The 18,013-nt window shown below is 41.1% G+C and overlaps 1 long non-coding RNA gene across 1 annotated transcript; it reads right to left on the bottom strand.

Moving 5' to 3' along the window:
• Positions 1-1,914: 1,914 nt before the first annotated feature.
• Positions 1,915-17,851, bottom strand: LOC117518358. The gene is made up of 3 exons (XR_004562960.1): positions 17,331-17,851; positions 17,239-17,247; positions 1,915-1,926 (listed from the first exon to the last, which is right to left on the bottom strand). It is a non-coding gene; the product is annotated as an uncharacterized LOC117518358 (long non-coding RNA).
• Positions 17,852-18,013: the final 162 nt, after the last annotated feature.

An 18,013-nucleotide genomic window follows, 5' to 3' on the forward strand; every position in this document is an offset into this window, starting at 1 on the left:
TCACTTTGCTCAGTTACACGTTATTGAGACATTCTCAATGCAAAACTGCAGTTGAGATCGACAAATATGTCGGTCGCTATTCACATTATTGGCAGAATTATTGGAGGGGGGGTTGAGGGGAGGCTTGGCTCATTATTGGGTGGGCTTAAGCCCCCCCCCCCCCCCTTGGCGCTGCCACTGTCTGAAAGTCACTATGTTCATGAAGATTTGTGTTACCGATAAAATACAGGGTGGGCCAATAAAATGTTACCACTTTTTGATGTACACAAGTTTTTGAAATGAGAACTTATTTGAAAATTTTATTTACAGACTTGTAACAGAAGCATCAAATTAACATTTGATACCAAAGGTTTCCCACTTTGTCTCTTGTTTTCCGCACAGTTCAATAATTGATGACATGTTCAATCCACGCTCCTTTTTTGGATTACAGCTGCAACACGCACATTGAAGTTTGTGATGACATTGCCACACATCTCAAGAGGCATTCTCTGAATTTCCTGATGGATGTTGGTCTTCAGGGCCTCAATGGTCTGTGGGTTGTTGTAGTACACTCTCTAATTGTACGAATTTTAAAAAATGGTAACATTTTATTGGCCCGCCCTGTACTTAAATAAAATGCAAAGCACTCAGTCTGAGTCATAACCACACAATTGGGAGTGAAAAGCAGAAGGAGTGACAGATATCACCCTGCTGGGAGGAGTTTTTTTTCAGTGACTTCATCTGTTAAGCCGGGTGAAGGCGAAGCAGACACACTCAGTCCAAAAGTCTTAATTTTTGGACAAATACACGGACTCAGTTTGAGCAACCGAGCTTCTGCAAATTTGTCTGAGGTGCATAAGTAATCTGAAAATAAAATGTGATGTTAATGCACCACTGAACACTGAAGCCTTATCAGCTAACGTTAGCTTAGCCTTTAGCTGCATTTATGCTCAATCAATCATTCAGTCAAGCTGGCTGAATGTTTATTTGTAAATTGTTCAAGCTATTTTCATTTTTAACCAAATAAATCTGCACAATAGTTTTTTTAATTGTTACTACTCTTTAAATAACAAGATTATTTTACATATTGAGTAATCCAACCTAAAAGAAAATAGCATAGCACTGTTTCATGTTTCTTTATATTTTAATAAATATATTTCTTCACTTGTCCCACGTCAGGAACATTTTAACATTTGATGTGCAGAGAACCTTGTAAATCCAGATGCACTTCAAAACTTCCAGTGATGGAGCCGAACACCAAACCCTGAGCTCCAGAAGGAAGAAGAGAACATCTCTGCTCTTCAAAATGTGGGGAAAGTGCCTCCAAAAACTCTACCAAGAGGTCGAAGCTGCGGAGGAGACCTTCATCTGGTTAAATGTCCTGAGGGTTCAGCTCACCTGGCATCTGTGGAAATCTACACCTGCTACTAAGGTTCAAAATAAAACTAAGGTTTTTAAAAGAGCAACTATTTTATTATTTGAAAAAGCTGTTTCCTTTTATATTTTAACATTAAATGAATGAATCATTAAACATGTCCATGAAGTTAAAGCTCCGTCAATAAGACACTTGCACAGGTAGAAGAAGCCCCTCCCCTACTGTGCACAATTTCAAAGCATTCACAATCACTAGAATAGTCAAATTCATATTTTAGTAATTACTCTGTCCTTATTATAACATTAAAAACAATCACATAGTCAACAAGGATGTAACTGAATGTTGAAATGACTAAATTAAAAAATTATTTCATCATAACGTTTATGTCACATGACTACATGTGCTGACTAATAATCATCAAGAGTAAATCAAATGTGACCATAGAAAATATACTTTAATCTTTAACAAACACACTGCACTCATTGTTGAATCACCTCCTTTTCATGCTATTTTATTTGTCTAAAAATAAATGTCCACGGTTCATTATCATGTTAATCAAGAAATCATCTCATCTGAAACAACAGACAAGTTATTGTTTTAATTTACAGACATACATCAAAGATTTCTAAAGAACCCTTTTTTAAACTTTAAACTATGTTCTTTACATGTTTTTGAATGTAAGAAATGTTTTGAACTTCAAAATGTACAGTAATCAGAAATTAAGCTTGAGGGTAAAAAAAATCATTTGTTAGGATTTTCTTTAGAAAGCTGCTACATATAAATTACTGTTCTGACATTCCTCTGACACATTTCTGCACTTTGTTGTCTTCCATGTTTTGGTCTGGTTGCCTCTGTTGTGTGTTGGGGGGTGTGGCTGGACATTTTGGTGTTCTTTTCTTTTCTTTGCTCTCCAGGTGGCATGAAAACTGATTTGTCTGTGGAGAAGGTGCTGGCTTAAGAGTTCTTCACCCTCATCAACATCATGTGCAGCACCTGTGAATGGTGCTCACGTGCAGCCTTAAAGACTTTCAGCTGAAGCAGATAATTGGATGGCGTTCTGCATTTAAGTCATGTGTGATTCAAGCAGAACTGCCGGGAACTCGACCTTGTGATGTTCGTTTGTGAGACGCTGAGGACCGCGCCTGGGTTTGACACATCGAGCCCGTGAAGGAGGAAGGGTGAGGGACACATGCTGTCAGCACACATCAGAGGGGATTAAGTATTTGACTAATTGTTGATAGTAACTTGGTATTTTGTTACGCAGTATATTTGAATTGTGATGAGAATGGTGCAGCTTGCTTCTCACTGCTGTGGTGTGCGGACAAGTGATCCTCCACCTGTTGTGAGAAGCTGCTCATTTGCATAAAGCTTAAAATACAGACCTGAATGTGTTGCTGATAGTGTGTGTCTTTTGAAGGATATTAGTTGTAACTGCTGACTTACCTCACCCCTTCTATCCTTCGCAGAGAGTCGGTTTGTCGTGTCCACCTGGGGGGTGTTTGGCGGTAGTGGTGAGTCCAGGAGCGCCGGGCTTCGATCCTTTTGGGCGCTGGAGAGCGTGCCAGCCTTCACTCCACCAGAAGGACGCTATTTTCGTTTTTACACTTTATTATGCACCAGCGGGTGAAATAAAGAAATTGTTTTTGTTATTGGAACCGCTTTCTGGTTATTTTTAGCGCTGGGTTCCGTCTGACGCAGGTCCGCTCCTCAACCCGCGTCGACACATAACAGCCTCATTTCCGTTGGATGCATGAAACTACGTCATAGCGTGTAGTGGTGAAAATTGAATTGAGTAGAACTTTGAACACAGTGAGTTTGATATCAAGCGGCAGTGTACGCTTACAGCGGAGCATTGCGGAAGCTCCTTTTTGGGCGTCACACTGTGATGCAGCATTTGCTTAAAGCTTCTCATTGAAAATTGGTTTTAGAACGATGCGAACCGCATTTGTTTGCTCAATGTGAAAGGCCCATAACATGGAGACATCACATACTTTGTCTGATTTTGCCAACCACCTCACACCTGGCCACATTTGGTGCCAAATCCTCTAAAGTAGGCACACCGCTTGACACAAGCTGAGAAAAGTGGTTTTTCCAGAACCTGGTCAGACTTCCAACCACCTCGACCCAACCCATACTCAGTACTGGACAGCCCAGCACAAGGAGTTCATCACTCCAGATGAACTCCAATGTACACTCCATACTAGAGTGCCTTGATTGGAGAGTGGCATCAGCTCAGAACTTGGCGCCATTTTGGGTCTAACTGTGCTGAACTTGTGAATGGACCTTTTATGTTTTCAACATTTTTTAAAATCATTTAACCACATATAGCAACACATCCAGGTACAGTTGCTATCAAAATAAATATAAAAATAGTTAAGCTATCAAATTTACATAAATTTACAATTTATGATGATTTACTTAATTAATTTAAAGTCTGATTTATGCACCTGCAGCTCTGTAACTCCGTGTCATGCAGTGACATGCGTGACAGTTTTAAAGTTCTCCGTCTCTGAATTATGCTTTATTCTGGACTAATTTGAAAAAGCTTTTCTTTCTTTCAAAGATAAGCTGTACATTTTCCAAGTTTACTGACTTCGTACTGTAAATGTGATGCAAAGTTTTCTGATCCATTTATCAGGGTGCACGCTATATAATATGATGACAGACAAAGGATTAAAAGCAGAAAAGTGTCAGATCACTGCCTTTTATGTCTGATTTAACAGGTGCACATCAGGCTGCGGGTCCGAGTCTGAACACCGTTTGAAAAAACTAAACGGTCGGACTTAGAAATTATTCCTCTCCCAGGTTCCACAAATCGACGAGTGTCAGAGCTTTAATTTGTACATCTGCATGTCCAGACTGCTTGGGGTTTTTAATGGAAATACATTGTGATCGGACGGGACATTTTATCCGATGTGAGCGAAAAATCCGTCAAACAAAATCCATTATGTATGGTGTTCATTACATGGAAAACAATACAAAAACTTTTTTGTCCGGTGACTGCGAATATCTGGTCTATATAGCTCCATCCAGAGATGGGAATTATATTTGTGCTGGAAACCCTCCTGTCCTGTTCAACAACGGCATTTCCTGTATGTTCATTTTGTGAATTGTTTCTGTGAATTGTTCTGTAATTTATGTCTGTCGCATGGCCCAAGCAGAGGGTCACCCCTTTGAGCCTGGTCTGCTTGAGGTTTCTTCCTCAGAGGGAGTTCTTCCTTACCACTGTTGCTCTGGGGGTTAGTAAGGTTAGATCTTACTTGTGTGAAGCACCTTGAGGCAACTCTTGTGATTTGGCGCTATATAAATGAAAATAAATTGAAATTGAAAATTATATGAGCTTTAGGTGAGTTTTACTGAACATGGACGGAACAATAAATTTACCTACCTCGCAAAGGTTTGATGATGATGTCGGCTTCCATCCCACACGGCTGACTTTATTTTCCCAAATTTTTCTTCTGTTTGGATCTGAAGGGAATCTGTACATCTTTAAGCCCTTGCTGTAACAATTTGTACATCCAAATGCACAGCCTCGATTCACCCTGATTAAATAAAATATTTAATCAGGGTGAATCGAGGCTGTGCACAAAAACCACTGGAGACAGAGACTGCATTTCCACCCCCAGTTCAGAAATTCCTAAATCATCTGGAGATCTTCAGATAAGTCTGGAGACGTCCCCCGATGGTCCAACACTGCTTCGCAGAGGAAAAACAAAGCTGTGATTCAGAGTTCTTCAAAGGGAAGCCCTCGCCTTTTTATCAGTGAATTTTTGGTCATTATGAATTACATGACATTATAATTGCTTCACGTCAGAATCTGAGCTTCTCCAGGCCAGGAGAACCCAAACTTTTATGATCAAGCAAAGACATAACCTCTCCTCATTCGGGAGGAACCTTCCTCCCTCCATGATAACACGTGGTCATAAACTTTGTCTGGACAATCAGCTTTTATCTTGAGGTTTAAAGCAAAAGAAAAGACCTTTGGTTTGAAATAAAAATTTAGATCAGTATTTCTTTTATTTATATCTAAAGACTTATAATGTTTGTTTGTATTGATTAATCAAAGTGCTTTGCATGTAATCATTCCAATTTATTGATATGTGCTCCTTGCAACTAATGTGTGTAAGTGAATCCTTTTGCATTATCTAAAATGTTGATGTTGAAGTATTCTGTTTATTCAAAGGAGTGTTTAAGTGACGATGAATGATGTGTCCATTTGAAAGTCTTAGCATAATAGTATTTCAAATTAATTAATGTGTTTAAATAGTTGAATCATTTGAGTCTGCTCTGAGGACATGAAGTTTTCTGTGAGATTACACACCCTAAATGGGTGGAGTTTGGTGACGTCAGTTCCCCTTTAAGACGTTAGGACAGAGCCTCGCTCATCCCTTCTTCTAACCCCTCTCTTCTCTGCCAGCAACTCTTTCTTCTCTCTCTTCCTTAATGCTTAATTTTTATTTTTGGGCCCAGGCCCCATTGCTAAGCTAAGCTAAGCTACCACATGACATTCATTCATTCATTCTTTCCTTTTGACAAAGTTTTAACCTGACGCTTTAAGGTGCGTCTAGTCTTTTTGAATTCTTGAGAGAACTTCTGAGCTGAGCTTTTCAAATTAAGAGCGAATTTACCGAAAAGGGACTTTTCCTTTTCAATATAATCTTTCAACGCTCTTAAAGTTTTACTTTTTTCTAAATTCACAAAGACTTTAATTTGGCTCCAACAACTTTTTTTTTAAAAAAAGCTACCAGACACCATTTTCAACAAACACCTTCTAGCTCTGGGTTCCTGCAAGCTGACAACAGAGCTGATTTCAGGCAAGCAACTAACCGCCGGCAAAGCCAGCTGACCCAAGCCCTGGGATCACTCGGGGACACCTCTGAGTTAACCCCTCCGACCCAGGTGAGCTCATGCTGCCCAGAGCATGGACATCCACAACAGACAGATCGGACCGTCCAAACAGCTCTTCAACAGCAGCTAAGTGACCCAGTCAACGGTTCCACAAAAAAGGGTTTGTTGTCAATGGATACAGGTGGCTCCTTTCTTTAAACATATTCATGCTTGTTTAATATTTTTTTTCATAATCGGGTTCAAAATTCATCACTAAATTCCAATCAGATTTATTTACTTAAAGTTTTAAGCTTTATCTCTTCCTTCCAACGTCTCATGAGTGAGTAAGAAGATTGTTTCCATGAATTAACTTATTTTCAATCACTGTCTATAAAATGCCTGTAAAATGTTCATTTCTTGTATAAATTGTAAATAAATTGTAAATATTTCTGCTGTGGTCGTTTTGTGCTCAGAAGGAAACTCTTGGTCAACCGTATCATGAGAATTCAGATTTCAGATCAGAGATTGATTAAATTAAATCTAGACGGATTAATTCAATTGAGACTGATAAATTAATGTTTAAATTATAGTACCTATGCTATAAAAAAGAATAGGTGGTGCCCCAATTACTGATTAAATAATAAGCATTAAACCCTAAATTAATTATTTTGGTGACCCATTATATTGGGCCTTGTTGTGTGGGCCGCTGAAGAGGAGGTACTGCTGGCCCACCACCACCAGATGGCACCCTGCTTGAAGTGCGGGCTTCAAGCACAGAGGGCGTCATAGCAACCGGGAGTGACAGCTGTCACTCATCCACATCACCACCACCTTAAAGGCCGGACTGCAACTCCACCTCCCTGCCGAGAAATCAGCTACCTTGGAGGTAATATTCTCTGCTGTATTTAACGCTGACTAATAGTCTGAACTTCTTTGCAGCTGTTTTCCTGTGGTGTTGCCTTATCTGTGGGATTGGCGTTTGGTGTGATCAGCGACGGCTTCACTTCACACCCCAACCAGATAAGTGGTTAGACAGGAGCTGCACGAGTGTGTGACTGGAGGTGGAGGTGCTCCCTCCCAAAAGAACACAGACTGGGATTACTGAGTGTGCGTACTCACACTCACCTGTGCTGTTTCTGTTCTCTGCCAGCAGTGCCAGGTCTGACAGCTGGAGACGGTGACCACCTGCGGACTCAGGACTTGGCGGCTCCGGTGTTCTTCAGATCCGTTGGCGGTGAGGGCCGTGTGGGATCCGGCTCGGTTCTGGACGGGCGTCTCCTATCCTCAAGCCTGCCCACACGTCACCCAACGTGTAATTGACTAGTTCCAAACTTGTTGTTGTCTGTATTCCGTTGTGCACAATTTACAACATTAAATTGTTACTGTTTGGCTTATCCATTGCCCGTTCTTTTACGCCCCCTGTTGTGGGTCCGTGTTCCTACACTTTCACAACAGGCCTAGTCCAATCTAATTCAATTTGGGAGTTTAATTACTTATTCACTATAAATTTCTACATCTAATGGTTCCCCGGTGTAAGCTGATCGCGTGTTATTCCATAAATAAATGCTACATTTTTGGTGCTCCGTGTGAGCGCGATTCAGTTAAGATTATTTTAACAAATATCTGTTATACATCTATTGATGCTCCCATGTGGAGGCATAAAGATTTAAATAAAACATTACAACAGCAACCCGTCATTTTCAGCAAATAAATAAATGGATTTACATGCAGACACATTAACAGCCAACTCTATTTTTGCCCCAAGATGGCGTCACGTGTCCATGACCTATGTTTTCGACTCGTCATGTTGCCACTCTAATAAAGGCACTCTACTCCGTACTACACCCACGGTAGGTCTCGGTAACTCTTCATGCTCAGCATAAAAATTGCTTCCTGAGTCATGTTGACCCTGCACCGAGCCCAGCACGGTTGAAGGTGAGGTGGCCAGGAGTCCAACTACACTTTGGAAAATTTTGAACATATTCAAAAGCAATACTAGTTTAAGTGACTTTTCCAGAATTGTGCAAAACTACTGCGCAACGTCACTGTGGCGTTGGTCAGAGGACAGCTAAGAAAGTTTCATTCCAGGAAAACAGCAGGCCTGGACAAGGTGTGGCCCCAACTATTGAAGACCTGCACAGTTGAACTGGGAGAACTGTTGCAATGTATCTTCAACCTTAGCCTACAGCTAGTAGTCCGGCGGCTAAGGGACAAATTTTAGGGGAATCATGTACTTTTATACAAAAGCGCCAAAACTTTATCAGAGGTACTTTATAGTGTCCTGAAGTATATAAGATTGGGAGACATTGAATCCATAAACGTCTACACTCTAAAAACTTGGGTTTAAGAGAATAACCATTTTCAGCCTACAGCATATAATTCATGACAAACTCTTATCCAAATGTCTTTTTAAGTTCATAATATAAACTTGAAGGTTATGAAAAATGTATTAAGGCTAAGTAGGGATGCTTCGAATGTACTTCAGTGTGCTTACACGCTTAGAAAAAGCGTTAATCTAGGGAAAGTGACTAAATATTGTCTAACTCATTGTGAATATCAATATACCTATGTAATATAGCTGTTTGCGAGCATAGGGCAAAGGAAAGATGCTACTCATGCACTCTAACATATTTACAATCTAAAATAACAGTGTTTGAATGGAAAGAAATGCTTTTTTTATTAATTACAAGAAATCAAGTTTGTTTTTATGGCCATAACCATTATTATTATTACTGTTGTTGTTGTTGTTGTTATCATTATTATTTTATGTTATTTTATGGTATTAAGACGATTATCACCATATTTTTTAACTGAAAACATTGTAAATACCTGGTTGGCAAACTTCCTAGATATGCACAAATGTTTCATGAATATTTTTAATGAACTACTCTACAGCTTTCATGCTAGGAAGATCACAGTGACCTAATTTTATGTCTCAGAGGTAGGGGCCTGTTAAAGATCCCTACAGGCCTGAAATGAGTCCTGTACCTCTTTTTTGAAACATACCACCCTGCTAATGTATAAGGATGTATGACACCGCACGACGTACGATACATCAATCAATTTCAATCAATTTTATTTATATAGCGCCAAATCACAACAAACAGTTGCCCCAAGGCGCCTTATATTGTAAGGCAAGGCCATACAATAATTACGGAAAAACCCCAATGGTCAAAATGATCCCCTGTGAGCAAGCACTTGGCAGCAGTGGGAAGGAAAAACTCCCTTTTAACAGGAAGAAACCTCCAGCAGAACCAGGCTCAGGGAGGGGCAGTCTTCTGCTGGGACTGGTTGGGGCTGAGGGAGAACCAGGAAAAAGACATGCTGTGGAGGGGAGCAGAGATCAATCACTAATGATTAAATGCAGAGTGGTGCATACAGAGCAAAAAGAGAAATAAACACTCAGTGCATCATGGGAACCCCCCAGCAGTCTAAGTCTATAGCAGCATAACTAAGGGATGGCTCAGGGTCACCTGATCCAGCCCTAACTATAAGCTTTAGCAAAAAGGAAAGTTTTAAGCCTAATCTTAAAAGTAGAGAGGGTGTCTGTCTCCCTGATCTGAATTGGGAGCTGGTTCCACAGGAGAGGAGCCTGAAAGCTACTCTTACAAACCCTAGGAACTACAAGTAAGTCTGCAGTCTGAGAGCGAAGCACTCTATTGGGGTGATATGGTACTAAGAGGTCCCTAAGATGAGATGGGACCTGATTATTCAAAACCTTATAAGTAAGAAGAATAATTTTAAATTCTATTCTAGAATTAACAGGAAGCCAATGAAGAGAGGCCAATATGGGTGAGATATGCTCTCTCCTTCTAGTCCCTGCCAGCACTCTAGCTGCAGCATTTTGAATTAACTGAAGGCTTTTCAGGGAACTTTTAGGACAACCTGATAATAATGAAGTACAATAGTCCAGCCTAGAGGAAATAAATGCATGAATTAGTTTTTCAGCATCACTCTGAGACAAGACCTTTCTAATTTTAGAGATATTGCGCAAATGCAAAAAAGCAGTCCTACATATTTGTTTAATATGCGCATTGAATGACATATCCTGATCAAAAATGACTCCAAGATTTCTCACAGTATTACTAGAGGTCAGGGTAATGCCATCCAGAGTAAGGATCTGGTTAGACACCATGTTTCTAAGATTTGTGGGGCCAAGTACAATAACTTCAAGTACAATAACTTCAGTTTTATCTGAGTTTAAAAGCAGGAAATTAGAGGTCATCCATGTCTTTATGTCTGTAAGACAATCCTGCAGTTTAACTAATTGGTGTGTGTCCTCTGGCTTCATGGATAGATAAAGCTGGGTATCATCTGTGTAACAATGAAAATTTAAGCAATGCCGTCTAATAATACTGCCTAAGGGAAACATGTATAAAGTGAATAAAATTGGTCCTAGCACAGAACCTTGTGGAACTCCATAATTAACCTTAGTCTGTGAAGAAGATTCCCCCATTTACATGAACGAATTGTAATCTATTAGATAAATATGATTCAAACCACCGCAGCGCAGTGCCTTTAATACCTATGGCATGCTCTAATCTCTGTAATAAAATTTTATGGTCAACAGTATCAAAAGCAGCACTGAGGTCTAACAGAATTAGCACAGAGATGAGTCCACTGTCTGAGGCCATAAGAAGATCATTTGTAACCTTCACTAATGCTGTTTCTGTACTATGATGAATTCTAAAACCTGACTGAAACTCTTCAAATAGACCATTCCTCTGCAGATGATCAGTTAGCTGTTTTACAACTACCCTTTCAAGAATTTTTGAGAGAAAAGGAAGGTTGGAGATTGGCCTATAATTAACTAAGATAGCTGGGTCAAGTGATGGCTTTTTAAGTAATGGTTTAATTACTGCCACCTTAAAAGCCTGTGGTACATAGCCAACTAATAAAGATAGATTGATCATATTTAAGATCGAAGCATTAAATAATGGTAGGGCTTCCTTGAGCAGCCTGGTAGGAATGGGGTCTAATAGACATGTTGATGGTTTTGGAGGAAGTAACTAATGAAAATAACTCAGAACAATCGGAGAGAAAGAGTCTAACCAAATACCGGCATCACTGAAAGCAGCCAAAGATAACGATACGTCTTTGGGATAGTTATGAGTAATTTTTTCTCTAATAGTTAAAATTTTATTAGCAAAGAAAGTCATGAAGTCATTACTAGTTAAAGTTAAAGGAATACTCGGCTCAATAGAGCTCTGACTCTTTGTCAGCCTGGCTACAGTGCTGAAAAGAAACCTGGGGTTGTTCTTATTTTCTTCAATTAGTGATGAGTAGTAAGATGTCCTAGCTTTACGGAGGGCTTTTTTTATAGAGCAACACACTCTTTTTCCAGGCTAAGTGAAGATCTTCTAAATTAGTGAGACGCCATTTCCTCTCCAACTTACGGGTTATCTGCTTTAAGCTGCGAGTTTGTGAGTTATACCACGGAGTCAGGCACTTCTGATTTAAAGCTCTCTTTTTCAGAGGAGTGTCAGATCCCGTTTTTTTTTAGATACACGGCACACGCTCACCCTCCGATGAGTGTGTTTGTGTACAAAACCAGCTCTCCATCTCTGGGGTCCGACCTTCGTGTCTCCACGGGTATTACCCGGCAGGGCTGCACAAAGGCTGTTCAAGCTGGTGGCGAGGAGATTCGTCTAGCCGCTCACTGCCTCCATCCGGACGTCCACCCCGCTGAAGCTGATCTCGCACCCCGGTCGAATAGCCTTCTCTGGAACCAGGATACGAACCGGCCACGCCCATTAACGGCAGCTCTCCTCTTATGGATCAAGGCTCTTGGAATGTTGCTAGATTTTGAATTTAGTGACTCGTACAGCGAGTCCCCAGGATGTGTTATTTTCATTAAAAAAACAGACTAACCTTTTAGAGCACTTTTTGATGTTGTACACCCAATAAACTTTAACTTTTACACCTTAAGAAGCATCAATAATCCAATGTCCGAGCCTTGACACTTTAACTGCATGCTTGGAAATTTATTGCAGGTTTTGCAAGTGCCGACAACATAATCAAAATAGGTTATATGATGATAATTTCACCACAGTAATTCAAGTATAATTAGAATAATGATTGGCAGAGATTTTTGTTTTTGATTCAATAATACTGTCTGATCTTACTTTGACTGGGACTGGATTGACTTCTTAACAATTTTTCTAGGAGTAAGGGAAGGAGGTTTTTGAGGTTAAAGTCCCCAGCTCGATGAACTTGATTTCCTCTTCATCAGCTATTAGTCGTTATCTGAAAACGATCCTTGTGTGATGTTGTAATCCTTCAGGAAGTTAATCCACATAAGAATTTATTCCATCTTCAATCAACCAAAAGTTGATCTAATCCATTCTGGTATGCTGTGATGTTCCTTGAGAGAGAAAACGTTGAACATTCCCCACTCAGACTTAAGGCCAGTGATTATTCTCCAATGATCTGCTACTCCGTGACTGGACTGCCTGAGTGGGAGTTGAAAACTCTCTCAAACGATCTTTATGGCTCCAGTCCTCTCACTCCACGATTCCAATTGCTGCTCACAAGATGGTCAAGTCTTGTGATTTCCTTGTAGCAGGGGAGAAGTGGCAACAGCACCTCTCCCTGGAAGAATAACCCCGTTTCCTGGTGTTTCACAGTTTATATATGTGCTTGACTCTTGTTGTCTTCAGATGATCTTGGTTACCATGGGGACGGTGTCGACTCAAAACCTCCTCCCTTCTCCTTCCCTTACTGGAAATCTTCTGCAGTTCCTTACCAGTAACTTATTGCTCAAGTTCCTCTTTTCTGTTAACACTTCAGCTTTTCTGAGAATTCATTCTTTTAAATCATTTCTTTAGAATCACATCAATCATATTCAATCATTTCATTACAACTCTGTTTCACATAAAAACAATTCATATGATCATATACAAACATTTTCATTCCTTATTATTCATTTCATATTTTACCAACATCTTAATCATTTGATCAGTTGTTTAACATCAGCTTTTCTTGCCCTGCTTGCGACATCTTCTTCCTCTTTTTCTCTGACTCTGCACTCTTTATGAAAAACAACTTCTTCACTTCCTCTTTTCCTCTGACTCTGCACTCTTTATGAAAAACAACTCATATAATCATTCATTTCACTTATTTGTAACATACTTTTTCTAATCAACTCTTAATTTTAACACATTAATACTTCATTTAATCATACTTGTCATGTTAGAATCATTTTTAGACATTACTTTTAACACATTAATACTTCATTTAATCATACTTGTCATGTTAGAATCATTTTTAGACATTACTTTTAACACATTAATACTTCATTTGATCATACTTGTCATGTTAGAATCATTCTTAGACATATTCCATCGTCTTCACCACTGAGTTCATTCCGTGGGCCTCCCCATTTGTAATGGAAAAGTCCGGTATGACCTCACTTACACCTGTAAGGTACCAAACACTGTGCAGTTTAATCCAACAGCATGTATATTAATCCCATGGCACGTATTATATTCCAAGATGAAAACAAGCTGAAAGCAAGCTTAAAGTCATCTTTCCTGACAGGAGCTACAGCATCCAAAGTTGTCTTCAATGAGGATGTAAAACTATTGACGAGATACTCTATCTCACTTACAGAGTTTAGGTAGCTACTCTGGACTGTGTTGGTATATGGCATTAGAGAACATAAGAAGGAATCATATCCTTAAACCTAGTTACAGTGCTTTCTGAAAGACTTCTAGTGTAATGAAACTTATTCCCCACTGCTGGGTAGTCCATCAGAGTAAATGTTATTAAGAAATGATCAGACAGAAGGGAGTTTTCAGGGAATACTGTTAAGTCTTCAATTTCCATACCATAAGTCAGAACAAGATCTAAGCTATGATTAAAGTGGTGGGTGGACTCATTTACACCCACCACTTTAATGGGTGACAGACACCCTCTCTACTTTTAAGATTAGGCTTAAAACTTTCCTTTTTTGCTAAATCTTATAGTTAGGGCTGGATCAGGTGACCCTGAACCATCCCTTAGTTATGCTGCTATAGACTTAGACTGCTGGGGGGTTCCCATGATGCACTGAGTGTTTCTTTCTCTTTTTGCTCTGTATGCACCACTCCGCATTTAATCATTAGTGATTGATCTCTGCTCCCCTCCACAGCATGTCTTTTTCCTGGTTCTCTCCCTCAGCCCCAACCAGTCCCAGCAGAAGACTGCCCCTCCCTGAGCCTAGTTCTGCTGGAGGTTTCTTCCTGTTAAAAGGGAGTTTTTCCTTCCCACTGTCGCCAAGTGCTTGCTCACAGGGGGTTGTTTTGACCGTTTGGGTTTTTACGTAATTATTGTATGGCCTTGCCTTACAATATAAAGCGCCTTGGGACAACTGTTTGTTGTGATTTGGCGCTATATAAATAAAATTGATTGATTGATTGATTGATTGATTTACATTTTGAGCAAAGCCAATTGAGTCTAATAATAGATTAAATGCAGTGTTGAGGCTGTCATTCTCAGCATCTCTGTGGATGTTAAAATCGCCCACTATAATTATCTGAGCTAAGCACTAAGTCAGACAAAAGGTCTGAAAATTCACAGAGAAACTCACAGTAACGAGCAGGTGGACGATAGATAATAACAAATAAAACTGGTTTTTGGGACTTCCAATTTGGATGGACAAGACTAAGAGTCAAGCTTTCAAATGAATTAAAGCTCTGTCTGGGTTTTTGATTAATTAATAAGCTGGAGTGGAAGATTGCTGCTAATCCTCCGCCTCGGCCTGTTCTACGAGCATTCTGGCAGTTAGTGTGACTCGGGGGTGTTGACTCATTTAAACTAACATATTCATCCTGCTGTAACCAGGTTTCTGTAAGGCAGAATAAATCAATATGTTGATCAATTATTATATCATTTACTAACAGGGACTTAGAAGACAGAGACCTAATGTTTAATAGACCACATTTAACTGTTTTAGTTTGTGGTGCAGTTGAAGGTGCTATATTATTTTTTCTTTTTGAATTTTTATGCTTAAATAGATTTTTGCTGGTTATTGGTGGTCTGGGAGCAGGCACCTTCTCTACGGGGATGGGGTAATGAGGGGATGGCAAGGGGAGAGAAGCTGCAGAGAGGTGTGTAAGACTACAACTCTGTTTCCTGGTCCCAACCCTGGATAGTCACGGTTTGGAGGATTTAAGAAAATTGTCCAGATTTCTAGAAATGAGAGCTGCTCCATCCAAAGTGGGATGGATGCCGTCTCTCCTAACAAGACCAGGTTTTCCCCAGAAGCTTTGCCAATTATCTATGAAGCCCACCTCATTTTTTGGACACCACTCAGACAGCCAGCAATTCAAGGAGAACATGCGGCTAAACATGTCACTCCCGGTCCGATTGGGGAGGGGCCCAGAGAAAACTACAGAGTCTGACATTGTTTTTGCAAGGTTACACACTGATTCAATGTTAATTTTAGTGACCTCCGATTGGCGTAACCGGGTGTCATTACTGCCGACGTGAATTACAATCTTACCAAATTTACGCTTAGCCTTAGCCAGCAGTTTCAAATTTCCTTCAATGTCGCCTGCTCTGGCCCCCGGAAGACAATTGACTATGGTTGCTGGTGTCGCTAACTTCACATTTCTCAAAACAGAGTCGCCAATAACCAGAGTTTGATCCTCGGCGGGTGTGTCGTCGAACGGTTAGAAATGTGAATAGGTTGGCGGTGTACACGGGGCTTCTGTTTAGTGCTACGCTTCCTCCTCATAGTCACCCAGTCGGCCTGCTTTCCCGGCTGCTCGGGATCTGCCAGAGGGAAACTAACGGCGGCTAAGCTACCTTGGTCCGCACCAACTACAGGGGCCTGGCTACCTGTAGAATTTTCCACGGTGCGGAGCCGAGTCTCCAATTCGCCCAGCCTGGCCTCCAAAGCTACGAATAAGCTACACTTATTACAAGTACCATTACTGCTAAAGGAGGCCGAGGAATAACTAAACATTTCACACCCAGAGCAGAAAAGTGCGGGAGAGACAGGAGAAGCCGCCATGCTAAATCGGCTAAGAGCTAGTAGCTGCGCTAAGCTAGCGGATTCCTAAAAACACACAAAGTGAATAATGTGTAAATAATTTAGAGGTGATTCAGCAGAGGGAGTGCTTTAGTTAAGGCACGTGAAGATTACACTGTGAAACAAATCGTTATCTAGTTAACTAGATCAATCTAACTGCGCAGATTAAACAGCTAACAGATACAGCAAAACACCGCTGTGCTCCGGAACAGGAAGTGATACAATACCGCAGTGAGAGCCAACCACCAGTAGAGGACATGATCACATAAGCTCAATATAGCTTTGCACTAGTTGCAGTAGCCACTCTCTACAGCTTAACAATGTCCAATCTTGATCACTGGTCCCCTACATAATGACCATATGATCGTATTGTCATATGAATAGCAAAATATATACTGTATTATAACCATGCAAACACCCTTTTAAAAAAGCAGGATACAGGGCTAAAATCAAATGTCTCCCGCTTTGACATGACTTAATATAACCTAATGAGTCCCTGGACAAAGTTTGGCGCATTTGTAAAAAAGTGTACGATTCTAACTTAACTGCTGGACTATAGGGAGAGTGCCCACCCTCTGGAAGACATCATACATTTTTCCAGTTCCTAAGAAGAACTGGCCCAGCGAGCTGAATGACTGCCGACTAGTGGCATTCACTTCCTCATCTTCCTCAAACCCCAGGTGCAACATGTCCAGGACTGTCAGCAGTTTGCATACTGGGCAGGTGTCAAGGATGCCATCCTCTACCTGCTACACCGAGTCCACTTGAACCTGGATAAGGGAAGCAGCATAGTGAGGATTCTCTTCCTGGACTTCTCTAGCGCCTTCAACACCATCCAGCCCCTGTGCTTCAGGACAAAGTGAACAGGATGTGAGTGGACCCCTGCTTGGTCACTTGGATCTCCAGCTACCTCACCGATAGGCCACAGTATATCCGGCTGAGGGACACCATGTCTCACTATGTGATCATCAGCATCGGAGCACCCCAGGGCACAGTACTGGCCCCTCTTCTCTTCACTGTGTACACCTCAGACTTCTGCTACAACCCTGAGCTGTCCCCCCCAGAGGTTCGCAGATGATACAGCCATTGTCGGATGTATCAGGGACGACAGAGAGGAGGAGTACAGGAGCCTACTGAGGGACTTTGCTGTCTAGTGCCACACAAACCATCTACACCTCAACACCTTGAAGACAAAGGAGCTGGTCATTGACTTTGGGAAGTCCAGACCAAGTCCACAACCAGTTCTGATCGAAGGAGTTGAGGTGGAGGCTGTGGATTCCTACAAGTACATCGGGCTGTGGCTGGACAGCAAATTGGATTGGACATCCCACACAACCACCTGTAGGAAGGGACAAAGTAGACTGTACTTCCTGAGGAGGCTGCGGTCCTTTAACATCTGCGGGAAACTCCTGTGGATTTTCTACCAGTCTGTGGTAGTCAGCGTCCTCTTTTACACTGTGGTGTGCTGGTGGGGGGCAGCACATCCAGGCTGGACAAACTGATCAGGCGGGCTGGCTCCGTGGTTGGCATAAAGCTGGACTCTCTAAAGACAGTGGCAGAGAAGACCACACTGGACATACTACTGGACATTATGGATGATGTCTGTCACCTTCTGCACACCGTCATCAGCAACCAGAGGAGCCTGTTCAGCCACAGACTGCTCCTTCCGAAGTGCAGGACCAACAGACTGAAAAACTCCTTTGTCCCTCAGGCCATCAGACTGTACAACTCCTCACTCAGGGGGAGGGGGAGTAACAGGAAGACAGAGGATGGGAAGGAGAGGAGCAGTAGTAGCCACTAAGACAGTAGCCAGTAGT

This window comes from Thalassophryne amazonica, chromosome 10 (assembly GCF_902500255.1).
Source record: "Thalassophryne amazonica chromosome 10, fThaAma1.1, whole genome shotgun sequence".
Taxonomy (NCBI): domain Eukaryota; kingdom Metazoa; phylum Chordata; class Actinopteri; order Batrachoidiformes; family Batrachoididae; genus Thalassophryne; species Thalassophryne amazonica.